The sequence below is a fragment of the Pelophylax lessonae genome, assembly GCF_965119305.1.
Source record: "Pelophylax lessonae genome assembly, chromosome: 1".
Classification (NCBI taxonomy): Eukaryota; Metazoa; Chordata; class Amphibia; order Anura; family Ranidae; genus Pelophylax; species Pelophylax lessonae.
In genome coordinates, this window is record NC_138768.1 from 26897448 (window position 1) to 26914606 (window position 17159).

The following is a 17159-nucleotide window of genomic DNA, read 5'->3' on the forward strand; positions in this document are numbered from 1 at the left end:
GACAATGGAGGGGATTTCCTACACGTTTGTGTCCTACTATGCCCCCAATCAGGGACAGGCTAGGTTTTTCACCAGAATGTGGGCGAAGCTTGAACCGTATTTAACGGGTACCTTGATAGTTGGGGGTGACTCCAACACGTCATTGGATAAGATGTTGGACAAGTCCAGCCCTAGGCGCCCTAGGGTCTTGGGGCCACCCAAACGTGGTCTCACCATCGCTAAGCAACTTAACTCACTGGGTCTGATAGACATATGGCGGGAACTCAACCCTTCCTCCAGGGAATACACACATTTCTCTGCCCCTCATGGCACATTTGCCAGGATTGACCACATTTTCTTGTCATCGGCTGAGGTCCCTCTGGCCATTAAAGCGAATATTAGGGAATCACCTCTTTCGGATCACTCCGTGGTCATCTTGGACCTCCTGTCCCCTAGATCACGGGATGGGGTGCGCAGGTGGCGTCTGAACGAATCTTTGCTCAGTAATCCCTCTCTCTGCAATATGCTGGAAAAAGACATTACTGAATACTTTCATTTGAACGCTCAAAGCGGGGTCTCACCAGAAACCGTGTGGGCTGCTCATAAGGCTGTCATGCGGGGTAAGCTTATCCAGCTGGCGGCGAAACTTAAGCGGGAAAATCAAATTGATATAGCTAAACTGGAGAAGGAATTCCGGGAAGTGTCTAGGGCACATAAGAAAAAACCAACTCTAGCGTCGCGACAGTGTTTGGAAGCGGGTCGTCTGGCCCTGAACATGGCTCTTACCACCCGGGCAGAGAAAAGTTTACGTTGGTCCTCTGCACAGTTCTATTACCAAACCGACAAAATAGGACCCCGGCTAGCTGCTAAGCTTTCCCCCAGGCCCAGATCCTATGCTTTTCCCAAAATTAAGACTTCGGATGGATCCATGACTCAGAACCCACAAAAAATTATGACCGCTTTTTACAAATTCTACTCTCAGTTGTACACTCCTAGTGAGGGAGCGACCATCCAGGGCAGGACGGCCTTCCTGGATGGCCTGGCATTACCTAGTATTTCCGAGGCTCATATGAAATCCATGGAATCCCCCATCTCGGAGCTAGAAATCTTAGAGGTAATTAAGCATTTGAAAAAAGGTTCGGCCCCCGGGCCTGATGGGTTTTCCTCGGGTTATTATAAAGCGTTTGGTCCAGTGCTTGCCCCGCATTTGGCGCGTTTTTTTAATTCCCTTAGGCAGGGACAGCAATTAGAGGCTTCGGCCAATACCGCATACATTTCGGTTATCCCGAAGCCGGGCAAGGATACTTCTGACGTTAAAAATTATAGACCAATCTCACTGATTAATAACGATTTAAAAATTATGACGAAAATATTGGCCAATAGGTTGGCGGATTTTATAGGCCGCTATATTCACAAAGATCAGGTGGGGTTCATGCCGGGGAGGCAGGGACCTGACCAGATCCGAAGGGCTGTGGACATCATTTCTCTTCTGGGGGCCCCCTGGGATGGAGGGAGACCCCAACAGGGTTTCCTCCTTTCCTTGGACCTCCAGAAGGCCTTTGACACGGTTGAATGGCCATATGTGTTTGATGTCTTGAGCAGGTGGGGTTTTGGCCCCTCTTTCCTAAACACCTTAAGAGCCCTCTACTCTTCTCCTATTGCGCACGTGAAACTGCAGGGCCACTATTCGGACGCGTTTCCGATACACAGGGGGACCAGACAGGGCTGTCCACTGTCCCCCCTCATTTTTGCGGTGGCCATCGAAACGCTGGCTATAGCAATCAGAAGCCATCCTGATATTAAAGGGATTTTGTGCGGGGGTAGAGAACACAAGTGCGCATTGTTCGCTGATGACCTTCTTCTTTTCCTCTCGAGACCGCTCATTACTAGTCCCAATCTTCTCAGACTGTTGGATGAGTTTGGGAAAATCTCAGGCCTCCAGGTAAATCTCTCTAAGTCAATAGCCTTGAACGTCAGTCTCCCGCAATCAATGTTGCAGACCCTCCGGGAAAATTTTCCGTTCTCCTGGGCCACCACCTCTATCCCGTACCTGGGGGTCAATTTGACCGCCTCCATCTCCTCTTTGTACCAAGCCAACTACCCGCCTCTGTTCGCTAAATTGTCTACCGATATGGAACTTTGGGCCAGAGGGAACATTTCCTGGTTGGGAAGAGTTCATTCTGTTAAAATGAACCTTCTCCCCAGGATATTGTACCTTTTTAGATCACTCCCGATACAGGTAACTAAAGGGAAATTGCAGAGTCTTCAATCCAAGATGGTTCAGTTTATTTGGGGCACCAGAGGTCCCCGACTCCCGCGGAGGGTCCTCTTCAGAAGCCGCTTACAGGGGGGCCTAGGGGTCCCCCTGCTTTGGAGATACTACCAGGCAGCCCAACTGGCACAATTCTCGGTGGTATATGCTATGGGGGGCAGACCGGATTGGGTTGATATGGAACGACAATCGGTCCCTAATCACACCATAGATTACTTGGTTTGGGCTCCTCCAAGTAGGAGACCTCCTGTATTGGCACCTTCCCTCTCTCACTCATTAGCGCTGTGCGATAGACTATATACATATCCTACACTTATCTCGGCTCACAAACCCCTGACACATATTTTTAACAATCCGGACTTTGTTCCGGGACTAAACATAAGGGCTTTTCGATGGTGGACCAACAAGGGACTATTCAGGATAGGACACTTCCTCTCACCTCAGGGCCCCTTGTCAGTCGCACACTGTACGAGTAAGCTTGATATGCCTTCCTCAGAAAAATTTAGGTTGCACCAGATTAGACATTTCCTATCATCTATGGTCGCAGGTTCAGATGTTGAACCCCGGGCCACTTCATATGAATGCTGGTGTGCACAAGCTCAAGTCCAGAGGGGAGGTATTTCGTTGATTTACAGGGCTTTGATCGACTCACCTGACAAGCCCAGTTACGCCCTTTCCTGGGAAAGGGATCTGGAGCTGTCGTGGGAACCGGACACCTGGAACTCCATTTTCCGGAGGGCTTTTAAAGGTATCTTGAATATATCTCTAGTTGAAGCTAATGTTAAGATTATTACGCGTTGGTACCTTGTTCCCACCCGTCTAGCCAGAATGTACCCGGGGACTGATCCTCTTTGCTTTCGCGAGGACATCAGGGTTCCTTGCTCCATATTTGGTGGGAATGCCCGCGTATCCGTAGTTTTTGGAATAAATTGTTTAGTCTGATCCGCAAAGTTACCGGGCTTCCGGCTCCCAGGACCCCGGAAGTAGCACTGCTTCTTGGCTCTGGTGTAAAAGGGCCCAGAACCAGTTTGAAGCTCATGCATTTCATGTTGTTGGGGGGGAAGCTTACCTTGGCTCGGGCTTGGAAGTCCCCCTCGGTCTCAATGGGGGCGACCAAACGCAAAATCTCTTGGATCATGACCCAGGAGAAGATGGTCAGCATCTTCCGTGACAAGCAAGCGGAATTTGAAGCAGTATGGGAACCCTGGCGTCTGTATATCTCACCTCCCTCATCCTAATTGTCTGTGTTTTGTATTTTCTCCACCCGATCCCTTCTTGCATCCACTCCAGCATCTCCATCCTTTCTCCTATCCCCTTTCTCTTCTTGTGTTCTTTCCTTCTTTTCCTTTCCTTTTCTTCCTTTCGGATATTCCATACTTCCTCCTTTCTTGTGGCTTATAGGGTATCTACCTCTCTCAGGACCTATATCTTCAGAGGGTGATTATATGCAACCCCAGTTCATAAGATTCAGGGGGGGGGTTCCCCTTCCTGGTTTACAGAGGGCATTTGTAACTTACATGGAGGTCCACGGTTATATTTTTCTGTGCTTTGCTTGCGGGCTGGGATTCTGTTCTGATCCTCAGACGTTTTAGTAATACTGTTTTAGTAACCATGCCTATCTCGTATTGCATTGTTGCCATTGTTATCATTACAAAGTCCCTTTCCGAGAGGGCTCTGTATATGACACATTGTATACCTTTCTTATGCAATATTTCCTGAGATTGTATGTTATTAATCTACATATGTCTTACAAAATAAAAAACTTTTGCAAGTAATTGCGTTGGCTAGTTCCTGGGGTGTGAAAGGGCTATTAAGGCTAGCGAGGGATTCAGTTGTTAGAGATGGTAAACTGATTTTTTGAAGGAAAGCTTGAATGTCTGCATCTGTTGGTTGGGGAGTACTGGAGTCCGAGCGGAGGTTGTATAAGGAACTGTAGTAATCTGCAAACGCATCCACAATTTGTTGGGGGGTGAGTCCATTTAATTCCAGTATGTGGGTGGGTCATGTATTCGAATTTGGTTTTAGCTCTCCGCGCCTTGAGCCTGGACGCTAGGAATTTGCCCGCTTTATTGTGAGCAGAGTAGTATTGTAGGCGGAGGCGGGCCAACATTTTGTCATGTTTATCGGCAAAGAGTCTACGGAGGTTTGAACGTAGGGAGGAGAGTTTAGAGACTGTGGCAGGGGAAGGAGCATGTTTATTAATATCATCTAGGGATTTGATTTAGTCAATGAGGTCGGTAAGTTTTTTATTTAATCTTTTCTTTAATATGGAGGTTAATTGTACGAGGATACCCCTGGCGAAGGCTTTGTGGGCATTCCACAGTGTAAAAGGGTTTATGTCAGGCGTATCGTTGGTGGAGAAAAATTCCTGTAGTTGGGATTGAAGAGATTTAAGGGAGTCAGAAAGAGTGGAGTTATTACACCGCCATATATAGGTAGATGGCGATGTCAAACTCACAGCTACAGACATGTGAATAGCAGCATGATCCGAGCAGGTTATGGAGGAGATAAAAGTGTGAATAATTTGAGGGAGGGTTTGGGCATCTACCAGGAACATATTCTGGTGTAAGAGTAGTCCCTCTCCTCTGCATGCTGGTAGTGCCACACATCATGGAATCCCTCTAAATGAATAAGGGCGGCCAGAGAGGGTGCAGAGGTTGTGCGCCTAGAGGAAGTGTCCATGGTGTGATTAGCCACTAAGTTGAAATCCCCACACATAATCAATTTACCCACCTTCAGCTTATTGACCTTAGTAAAAAGTTTATGTAGGAACCGTAGTTGGTGCATATTGGGAGCATAAATATTGACTATGGTGTATAAACAATTATCAATGGTACAATTAAGAATGATGTATCTGCCCTCTGTGTCCTGCGCCACCCTAGAGTAGGCGAAGGACACAGAGTTGCGCACAGCTAAGAGGACTCCTCTCTTCTTTTCGGAAGCGGATGCTAGAAAAATATGTGGGTATTCCTGATGAGAGCATCAAAGAGTGTGTCCTTGTTTGAAGTGAGTCTCCTGAATTGCTAAAATGTCCACCCTATAAGACGTAGCCTCTTTCCACATAGAAAAGCGTTTGACAGGGTGGTTTAGACCCTTAACATTTAACGATAGTAGTTGCAAAGACACGACGGTGTGTATTGGGAGATGAAGTCAATGCGGCAGCTAAGGATTAATGCTAGGTCGGGATCAGTTCGTAGTGATGGAGAGGTGGCTCGTGTGAGGCATATCGGTACTTGGTGTGCACCTACGGGTGCGACGGTTGGAGTTGTGAGAGTGGTTACCGGCATATTAGTCCAGGGAAGAAGTAGAACGGTCTGAACTTGATAGAGCTGTTGATCCTTGTATCGCCATGTCATACATGGACGTCCGGAAGGAATAAAGGTTCAATGTTCCAATTTTCTTATAAGAGTTCTGTGCTCAGAGAGAAAGGTAAGAAACAAGAGAAAAAAGGAAAACAAAAAAAAGAAAAAAATGCAAAAAACGGTAAAAAAGACATGGTCTGGTGGACCAGAAGAGCAGTTGTAACTGCGTGGTTGGTGGGGTTGCAAGCACGATAGTGGGGTGCTATGAACAGCGGGAGGGCAGGTGTGACCGGTTCAGGATCATACAGCGGTCCCTATTTGTGGCGTTGAGAGGATCTGGAAGGCCTGGAAACAACTTGCCATTCGGACTGTAGACGTTGTGGTTGTAGATCAATGGGGCCAGGGTGATGATCGGAGGTGTCAGGAAGGATGTGCCACTGTCAGAGAAGGCGAATGCCTTGGTCCATGGTGGTGATTTGGGATGTAGTACCCAAGTAGGTCACGCACAATTTGGCAGGGTACTTCCATTTGTACATGATTTTGTTATTTCGCAGGGCTTTTGTGGTGTATTTAGGTTTCTTCTGAGTTGGAGGGTATACTGAGAGTAATCAGGTAAAATTTGGAGAGATGCCGGTTGTTCAGGGAGGCGGTCTTAGCGTCGGAATGTGTCCAGGATCTTTTCCTTGGCTTGGAAGAAATGCACCCTTAACAGTACATCTCTGGGAATTTCCTGTGGGAGAAATGTAGGCTTGGGGATCCTATGTATGCGGTCAATGGTCAGATCCTCGTTAGAAAGGTCAGGTACAGTTTTGCGGAACAGGTCTTTGACAAATATTGGCAGTTGATTCGGTTGAACCGATTCCGGTATACCGCAAATCTTTAGATTGTTTCGTCTTGACCTGCCTTCCAGGTCCGCTAGTTTGGCTTAAATACGGTGCAGGCGCAGTAGGATATGGAGGCCATAATATTGGCCTGCATGGAAGAGTGCAGCATGGATAGCATGTCTTTTAGAGTTGTGTCAGAAACTGGTTGCCCTGTGGTAGCAATGTTGGCAAATGGGTCTGGTGGTGGGGAGTAGGCCCAAGTGGTGCATGGTGCTGGGTTGTTGTTGCTCACCTCCATAGAAGTCATGCTGTTGATCTGCGGCCTTTCCTCCCACCTGGGGTGCAATTTTTCTGGGCTCTGCATGGAGGGAGTGGAGGGAGAATGGGCAAGCAGAGCGTGCAGGCCTTGTTGGTGTCATTCCCTGTGTCTGCGCCATGGGAGTCGGCGCCGTGACGTCATCAGTCCGCGACTCGGACTCTAGAGGACGCTGCAGCGGGTGTGAAGCTCCGGCCCAGCCGACATTTTGGCGGAGACCATGCGTCTGCGGGCTGAAGAATTCCAAAAGTTTATGGACTGTGGGTGCATTCATTTTCTTCTTTGTCATTGCTACGATGTACCCCAGATGTTCCCCTAAAAGGATCCAGGCGTGGTATGCAGGTAGGAGCGCTGTGAAGGGCCGTAGATAGAGATAGAACCGGACACGAGCTGGAGCTCCTCACTCAGGCGTCCATCACGCTCGGCGGTCGCCACGCCCCCAATTTTTAAATTTTTTTATTGGATGTGTTTTATAGCAGTAAGTAAAAAATATTGTTTTTTTTTTCAAAATTGTCCCTATTTTTTTGTTTAGAATGCAAAAAATAAAAACTGCCAAGGTGATCAAATACCACCAAAAGAAAGCTCTATTTGTGGGGAAAAAAAGGACATCAATTTTATTTGGGTACTATGTCGCACGACCACGCAATTGTCAGTTAAAATAATGCAGTGCCATAATGCAAAAAATGGCCTGGTCATGAAGAGGGTAAAACCTTCTGGAGGTCAAGTAGTTAATGTGTTAATTCTTGCAGTAATGCCCCAGCCTGTGCTCTTTTTTTTGGCAAATTGTGGCCTAGGTTTGCTATTTAAATTAGTGCAGCTTATGAGACCCTGGTTTTCCCTCTCCCCTCCCTTAAATTTGCTATGGTAATGGAAAAAATCCTTGACCGGCCATAAGGCATACCGGGCATTTGTTTGGAGGGCCAGGGCAGACGAGCCACTTGTTCATATGGGGCCCAAAGCTAATCTGCCCCTTGAGCGTGTGTGCTAGCCCAACCTTTCTGCAGCCAACCACCTATTAGGTCTGCGCCCTCTTGGCCACTCTGCAGCCTGCCGTCGGGCCCATGGGGCGGAGACTAGCAATCAGCTGATGGGTGAGGCAGGCCAAGACAGGGGGGAGGAGCTTCATCCACCCTGCCCCCCTCCACATGACTGCATCCTCACTGTCCTCCCCTCTATCTGGCTGCATCCTCTCTGTCCACCCCTCCACCTAGCTGCATCCTCTCTGTCCACCCCTCCACCTGACTGCATCCACCCCTACAACCCTTCCCCCTGGCTGCATCCACTCTGCCCACCCCTCCACCTGGCTGCGTTCACCCTGTCCACCCCTCCACCTGGCTGCATCCACCCTGCCCTTCCCTCCACCTGACTGCATCCACCCTGCCCACCCCTTCACCTGGCTGAATCCACCCTGCCTACCCCTCTACCTGGCTGAATCCACCCTGATCACCCCTCCATCTGGCTACATCCTCTCTGTCCTCCCGTTCACCTGGATACCTCCACCCCACCAACCCCTCCACCTGACTGCATCCATCCGTCCCACCGCTCCACTTGGCTGCATCTACCCTACCCACCCCTCCACCTGACTGCATCCTCTCTGCCCCCTCCATCTGGCTGCATCCACTCTGTCCTCCCCTCCACTTGGCTGCATCCACTCTGTCCTCCCCTCCACTTGGCTGCATCCCCCCTCTCCTGTATCCACCTGGCTCTGTCCTCCCCTCCACCTAGCTGCATCCCCTGCTCTCATCTGTCCACCTGACTCTATCCTCACCTCTATCTGGCTGCACCCCCCTCCCCTCTGTCCACCTGGTTCAGTCCTCCCCTCACCTCCTCTATCTACCTGGCTCCATCGGTCCCTTCACCTGCCTGCATCCTCTCTCTCCTCTGTCTTCCTGGCTCAGTTTTCCCTTTCTCTCCTCTATCCACCTGGCTCCGTCTTTCCCTCCACTTGGCTGCACCCCCCTCTCCTCTTTCCACCTGGCTCAATCCTCCCCTCCTCTACTCTATCAACCTGGTTCCATCCTCCACTCCCCCCCCACCTGGCTGCATCCCCCCTCCCCTCCCTTCTGTCCACCTTGCTCTGTGCTCACCTCCACCTGGCAGCATCCCCCTCGTCTCTGTCCACCTGGCTCCATCTTCCCCTCCTCTCTTCTGTCCACCTGGCTCCGTCCTCTCCTCACCCACCTGGCTATGTCCCCTCTTCTTCTCCATCCACCTAGATGCTGGGCAATTGCCCTGGGTGCCCACCCTAGGCAAATTAGTAGTGCCAGATGAGTGAAAAAAGTGAAGGTGGGGGGGGGGTCTAAATACTTTATGAATGCACTATATATATATATATATATATATATATATATATATATATATATATATATATATATATATATATATATATATATATATATATATATAATAATAAACCATGGGCCGTTCCGTATACTTTTTTAAACTAGATTTTATGTACAATTTCCTGTTCTTATTAATAGGCAAATGGAAAACCAATAAAGGCAGCACCAAGGGTCATCGGTTTGAATCCCAACCATTAAGTGGGAAAACCTTCCGGTCCAGAGGTGGTTAAGAGAGTAAAAAACTCATCATATATTATCTTCTGCATTCTCAGCTGCCATTGACAACCTTAAACAAGATTTTCCATAACATTGCAGAGAGAGTAAAAGATGTAGAAATGCTCACATCCCATCAGGAGTCACACATTCAACAGCTCTATACAACACAGGATGCCCAGATCCTTCAAATGAGAGACATGCACAGACACCTGGAAGACCTCGACAATCAAGGCTGTAGAAATAATCTTCGAGTTTGTGATGTTCCTGAATCGATGGAACAGGATCAGATAAAACAAGTGGTCACAGCCATATTTAACGACCCCCCTTGACAGATCCAGAACCACCACAATTGAAATGGAGCAGATTCACCGAGCTCTGTGACCTAGGGGTAAGGACACAGACCCGCCAAGAGACGTAGTATGCGGCTTGACCAACTTTCATTTCAAAGAGGGCATACTCAGGCAGAGGACCCTGAAAATAATCTCAATTAATACACAGGGACTGAATAAACCAGAGAAATGTTCTCAACTTTTACTGCTAGCGAGGATAATGAAGGCAGATATTGTCTTAATCCAGGAAAATAATTTCCACACCAATCAAATACCTTAGTTGACTATTGACTAACCTTCACTTTCTAATAGCTAATCATGCCACTAATAGTCTAGCAAAGACCAAAGGAGTATCCATACTTGTCTCCAAACACTCCCCTATCACTGTAAACTGATGTCCTCACGGATCCCAAAGACAGATTCCTCTTTTTGAAGGGGAATCTAGTCAACTGACTAATTACACTGGCTAACCTGTACTTCCCAAATGAGAAGCAAGTCACCTTTCTCAACTCAGTGGTTAATCAACCAATCACTAGTGATGGACGAACATCGGCCGGGGCGGTTCGCAAACGTCAGCCGCAAATTGTCTCAAATGTCCACGAATTGCAGCGGTCCTCATTGACTTTAATAGGAGGCTAACCTTAAAAGCCTCCAGGTCATTTTTTCAGCCACAAAAGACTTACTAGCTGTGCACAAATAGTCCCACCACATGGACAATGTCATAACAGAAGTATTGCAATTGGAAAAGTTGCCCTAAAAAATTATTATTTATTTTTTTTTTACAGCAAAATTTTTTTTTCCCCTAAATCAGACAGAAAAGACAGCAGCCGGTAAATACATGTCAAATACATATAGGGTTAATTCACACATCTGTAAAATGGGTTCGCATCCATTCCACAATTTGGCGGAACGGTTACAGACCCATTGATTTTCAATTCCAGTCTGAAAAATTAGGCATTCACAGGATAAAGAAGTAAGTGTCGGCCAGTATAGGCCCCAAAAATTAGCCCACATGGGTTTATCTGACAGCTAAGAATGTAGTATTCTCAGGCTGGAGGTACATTAGGCATTGACAGAAAAAATAATTGTCGGCCATGAAAGGCCCCAAAAATTAGGCATTCAATGGACATGAAATGCCTTTTATGCCGCTGTATTTAGCCAAAACAAGGACCAGGAATTGTTGTGGGTGTATGGTGGTCTGGCGGATATTTGTGGCCTGTCATGAGGAATTTAAATGAAACACGGTCTACTGGTCACATGTGTTGAATTCCTCAGAGATCCATGCCTCATTCATTTTTATAAATGTGAGGTAGCTTACACTGTCCTGGGCTAGGCGAGTGCGCTTATTGGTCACGTTCCCCCCTGCTGCGCTGAACGTCCTTTCAGACAGGAGACTGGACAGGGGGCAAGCCAACAATTCCATTGCAAATTGTGCAAGCTCTGGCCAGAGGTCAAGCCTGCCCACCCAGTAAACCAGGGGTTCATCACTCCTCAGAGCTTCCACATCAGCCGTTAACCCAATGTAATTGGACACCTGTTGGTCTAGGCGTTCCCTGATGCAGGATCCGGAGTACAGCTGTCGATGGGTCGGCTGAAAGAAGGATCTCATATCTGAAGTGACTAAGACATCTTCAAACTGCCTTCTTCTTGCAGGCTCTGTTGGATTGCTACCCCAACTGTCTCTCTGTGACTGGAAATTTCTCTGCCAGTGCACGCAAAAGCAGAATGCAGCATTTCTTGCAGAAAGGCCTGGAAGTGCTGCATTCTGACCACCCTGTGTGATGGTGGTAACATTTCCGCCATTTTTGGTTTGTACCGGGGGTCTAAGTAGGTTGCCACCCAGTACTGGTCCTTGCCCTTTATGATTTTTATACGGGGGTCCCCCTTAAAACACTGGAGCATGAAGGCCCCCATTCACACTAAACTGGAAGCGGTGTAGTGGCCTGGCTCCAGCTCATCATCCAGGATAATGTCATCCTCGTTATCCTCCCCCCATCCACAGATAACACCAGGGATCCCAGAAAGGTTAAAAGCATGATCTTCTTGGTCCTCCTCCTCCGCCCCGGCACCATCCTCCTCTGTCTCCTCTTCAGACTCCTGCTTTTGACTTGTCTCAGATGGAGTAGCACCCCCTGGGAATTTATCCAACATTGCGACTTCCTCATCTTCCTGCTCCTGCTCCTCAACGGCTTGATCAATGACACGACACAATGCACACTCCAGAAAGAAGATGTAAGGTACGATGTCACTGATGGCACCCTGGCCATGACTGACCACCAGTTTGGTGATTTAATTGAATGGTCGCAGAAGTCTGCATGCGTCCCGCATGAGCAGCCACTGGCGAAGTGAAAAAACCCAAGCTCCCCAGAACCTGTCCTGCTGCAGAGTTCGTACAGGTAGTCGTTAACTGCACGTTTCTGCTGGAGCAGCCTATCAAGCATATGCAACGTTGAGTTCCATCGCGTCGGGCAGTCACAAATACGGCGCCTGACAGGCAGGTTGTGTCACCGCTGAATGTCAGCAAGGCGAGCCATAGCTGTGTAAGATCTTCTGAAATGGCTCAAGATTTTCCTGGCCTGCCGCGAGATGTCCTGGAGCCCAGGATATTTTACAACGAATCGCTGCACGACCAAGTTCAGGATGTGTGCCATGCATGGCACGTGTGTAATTTTTCCCTGTTAGAGCGCGTTTAGCAGATTGGCACCGTTGTCGCACACCACTTTACCAACTGTCAAATTGAGCGGTGTCAGCCACTGATCTGCCTGTGAACGCAAAGCTGAAAGGAGTGCAGGACCAGTGTGGCTCTTGGCTTCCAGGCACAACTGACGCAGCACAGCATGGCAACGTCTCACCTCGCATGTCGAATAGGTTCTGGGGATCTTTGGTGGCGCAGCGGAAGAGATGGTAGCAGCGGAAAAGGAGGAGTCAGCCGAGGAGGAGAGGGTGTATGGAGTAGGAGGAGGAGAAGAGGCAGGCCTGCATGCAATCCATGGTGGTAAAAATAAATCGACATGGGTGCCACGGGTTACATGCTTGACGGCCGTCAGAAGGTTCACCCAGTGGGCAGTAAAAGTTATATACCTTCCCTGTCTGTGTTTGCTAGACCACGTGTCTGTGGTCAGATGTATCTTGGCACCGACACTGTGTGCCACAGATACATTCACTTGCCACTGAAAATGGCCATATAGCTCTGGGATGCTCTTCTGCGAGAAATATTTCCTTCCTGGGACCTTCCATAGTGGTGTTCCAATGGCCACAAATTTTAGGAAAGGCCTCCGAGTCCATCAGTTTATATGGCAGTAGTTGGCGAGCTATCAGTTCTGACAAGCTAGCAGTCAACCATTGGGCAACAGGGTTATCCGGCGTCATCATTTTTTTACCCTCGAACATTTGGGTCATGGAAGCCTGCCTTTTTCTAGAAAAACGTGAGGACAGCATGATGGAAGGTGGAGTGGAGGACAATTGTGAGGAGAGAGGAGAAAGAGAAGAGGCTGGATGGTGAAAGCCTGGAGTGTGGCTTTGTGGGTTCTGACGGCGTTGCTCCCACTGGGCTTGATGATGGTAGTCCAGGTGCCTTCTTAGGCCCCTTTCACACAGGCGGACCGTTCAGATCCGGTTTTTTTTGTGGTCCCCCAATGCATGTCTATGGGGCATCGGATGTCAGCGGAGACATGTCCGCTGACACCAGATCCAATCCGATCCGTCAAATCTGGACGGATGGAAACCCTATTTTCCATCCGTCCAGTGGATCGTCCCTAGGTGAGTGTTGTTCTTACCTTGACTTATGCGTTGACCGCAAAGGTGTCAGACTACATCGGGTTAACGGCCAATGTGGACGATCTGAGAAGTGATGAACCCCTGTACTACTGGGTGGGCAGGCTTGACCTCTGGCCAGAGCTTGCACAATTTGCAATGGAACTGTTGGCTTGCCCCTCGTCCAGTGTCCTGTCTGAAAGGATGTTCAGCGCAGCAGGGGGGATGGTGACCGATAAGCTCACTCGTCTAGCTCACGACAGTGTTGACTACCTCAGGGGAATTCAACACATGGATCTCAGAGGAATTCAACACATGTGACCAGTAGACCATGTTTTATTCAAATTCCTCATGACAGGCCACAAATATCCGCCACCACCCATAACATTGCATGGTCCTTGTCTTAGGTAAATACAGCGGCATAAAAGGCCTTTTATGTCCGTTGTCATGCCTCCAGCATAAGGAAATAATTAATGCTATTGGAACTTGTAATACCAATATTGGCCACAAGATGCCACTGTGACATAGACTGTTAAACAGCACTTTATGGTACTTCCTGTTATCTATTGCTGGATTAGTTCCACCCCTCTCTGAGAAAATCTCCATTTTAGAACACCTTGTGACACAGCCAGACAGCCTCTGAGGTTCCACTATTCTATCTCTGGAATAAAGCCTTAAGTTACAAAAGGACTGGTTATTGCAGGATTAAAGGTTTAGCTGTATGTTGAGCTGCACACACCTGGGGCATACGTGAAGTGAGAATAGAACATCCGTTGAATGCCTAATTGCTACAGTCTGTCCCAGCTCCACAGAGCAACCTCTCCCTACACTGACAGAAGACTTTTGTGGACCTATTAGCTAGCGACTTGTGTCACTATACAGTCTGTACCTGATCCACACAGCAACCTCCAGCCACAGAATACAAAGTTCTTTGCTGTCAGGTGGATGCCTGTTGGCTAATTTTTGGGGCCTGTACTGGCTGAAACTTACTTATGTATCCTGTAAATGCCTAATGTACCTCCAGCCACAGAATACAAAGTTCTTTACTGTCAGGTGAACGCCTGTTGGCTAATGTTTGGTGCCTGTACTGGCCGACACTTACTTCTTTATCCTGTGAATGCCTAATTTTTCAGACTGGAATTAAAAAGCAATGGTTCTGTAAACGTTCCGCTAAATTGTGGAATGGATGTGGACCCATTTTACAGACGTGTGAATGGACCCTATATGTATTTGACATGTATTTACTGGCTGCTGTCAGTTCTGGCTGATTTAGAAAAAAAAAAGAATAATTTTTTGGCTGGAAAAAAAAAAATATTTTTTATGGCAACTTTTCCAATAGCAATACTTCAGGTATGTCAGTGTCCATGTTGTGGGACTATGTGTGCACAGCTAGTAAGTATTTTGTGGCTGCAAATATGACCTGTAGGTTTATAATGTTTGCCTGCCATTAAAGTGAATGGGGTCCGCCGCGAACATTTGAGAAAGTTCGCAGATGGAGTTTGCGAACCGCCCCGTTCGATGTTCGCCCATCACTAATGCTGAATGATGTTACAGGCAGCATAACGTTATCCACAGAATTTCCAGACCTTTTCACATATGTCACATGTGATCAGGGTGAACCTGCTCCCATCTGTGAAAAGCACAGGGCACCAGTGGTGGACCTGCCAGTTCTTGCAGTGAGCACAGGGCCCACTAGAGGACGTCAGGCCCTCACGCCACCCTCATGAAGTCTGTTTTTGATTGTTTGGTCAGAGACATTAACACCAGTGACCTGCTGGAGATCATTTTGTAGGGTTCTGGCAGAACTCATCGTGTTCCTTCTTGCACAAAGTAGCATATACCGGTCCTGCTGATGGGTTTGGGAAGGACCTTCTTTGACCATGTCCAGTTCTCCTAGAGTAACTGCCTGTCACCTGTAATCTCCTTCATGCTCTTGAGACTGTGCTGGTAGACATAGCAAACCTTCTGGCAATGGCACATATTGATGTGGCATCATGGAGGAGTTGGGCTGTCTGTGCAACCTCTATAGGGTTCAGGTATCCTGAGTCCCCCTTCCCCAAAGCACCCACCCTTCCCCCTATGTTGAGGGCATGTGGCCTGGTATGGTTTGAGGGGGGGGAGGCTCTCTCTCTCACCCAACCCCTTCCTTGCCAGCCAGGCTGTGTGCTTGGATAAGGGTCTGGTATGGATTTTAGGGGGAACCCCACGTCATTTTTTTTTACATTTTGGTGCGACCTTAAAATCCATACCAGACCCGAGGGGCCTGGTATGGACTGGGGGCGGGGGGGCACGTCGTCTTTTTCAGCAATACTGACATAAACTGATATAACCTGAAGTGCCTATATATATGTATATATAAAACTTTGTGGTATACACTGCACTATCTGATCTCAACAAACTGTAAAGAGCAATAATCTCTCTCCCTGCCAGCAATGTATTATTAACTATACTACACTATCCCTGAAGGAATTCCACTTATGAATCACCCAGGGGGCAAGGGAACAGAACCCACAACCTCACAATTGCAAACCTTGTCGTTTCCCACCTACACCACTGTCAAGCCTGCTTAAGCTGAGCACACTCTCCCTGCCTAATTAACTTCTATCTCTAGAAGTTAGGCAGGGAGAGTGTGTCCAGCCTAAGCAAGCTTGACGATGGCGTAGTTGGTAGAATACAAGGCTTGCAATTGAGAAGTTGTGGGTTCGAATCCCTTGGCCCGTGGATGATTTATAAGTGGAATTCCTACAGGGAGTGTGTAGTGAGTTTAACCACTTAAGCCCCAGAGTATTTGGCTGCTCAAAGACCAGGGCCTATTTTGCGATTCGGCACTGTGTGATTTTAACGGACAGTTGCGCGGTCGTGCAATGCTGTACCCAAATTAAATTGACGTCTTTGTTTTTCCCACAAACAGAGCTTTCTTTTGGTGGTATTTGATTACCTGTGCAATTTTAACTTTTTTCCGCTATAAAGAAAAAAAGAGCGACAATTTTGAAAAGATAACATTTTTCAAATTTTTATATGAAATTCTCAAAAAAAAATATGTAAAAATCTAAATTTTAAAAATTTTAGGCCTATTTGTTTTCTGCTACATATTTTGATAAAAAAAAAAAAATCGCAATAAGCGGATTTTGATTGGTTTGCGCAAAAGGTATTGCGTTTACTAACTACAGGAAAGATTTATGTTATTTTTATTGTTTTTTTTTTTTTTTTTTTTAATCAAAATGTTTAAAATTTTAGGCCAATTTGTTTTTTTTTTATTTAATCGCGATCTGCAATTTTTTTTGTGGGACTGTGACATTGCGGCGGACAGTTTGGACCCCTGACTAACATTTTTGACACTTTTGGGGGTACCAGTGACATTACTACAGTAATCAGTGCTAAAAATATGCACTGTTACTGTAAAAATGACACTGGCATGGAAGGAGTTAACTTTATTAGTGATAAAGAGGTTAAGTGTGTCCCTAGGGGCGTGATTCTAACTTTCAAGTGGCGTGGCTTGTGATGTTTAACCGCAGAGACATACAATCCTACATAGCAGGATTGTATAGTCTCTGCAGTTACACCAGGGAGAATGACAGGCGGCTTTGTTTACAACAGCCGCCTGCCTTTCTCCCTCTACAGCGGGAGATCGTAAGTGGCCAGTGGACATCGGAGCCGCTAGTCACTCGCGCGGGGATGTCAGGGAACGAGCGGGGGTGGTAGCGTGCCTCCCACGGCGCGCGCTCGCCCCCTATAAGCTTGTGGGCGAGTGACTTTGCCTGCACGGGGCTGACCGCCGCAGTATATGTACTTGGGGCGGCTGGCACATGGTTAACAGATGCCCCTG

General features: G+C 47.6%; 1 protein-coding gene across 2 annotated transcripts in view; it reads right to left on the reverse strand.

The window, feature by feature from the left end:
* LOC309563189 (vomeronasal type-2 receptor 26-like) overlaps positions 1-17159 on the reverse strand; it is a gene marked incomplete at its 3' end in the record, with an annotated part of 305613 nt that overhangs the window by 44101 nt on the left and 244353 nt on the right. The gene's annotated exons all lie outside the window — the stretch shown is intronic.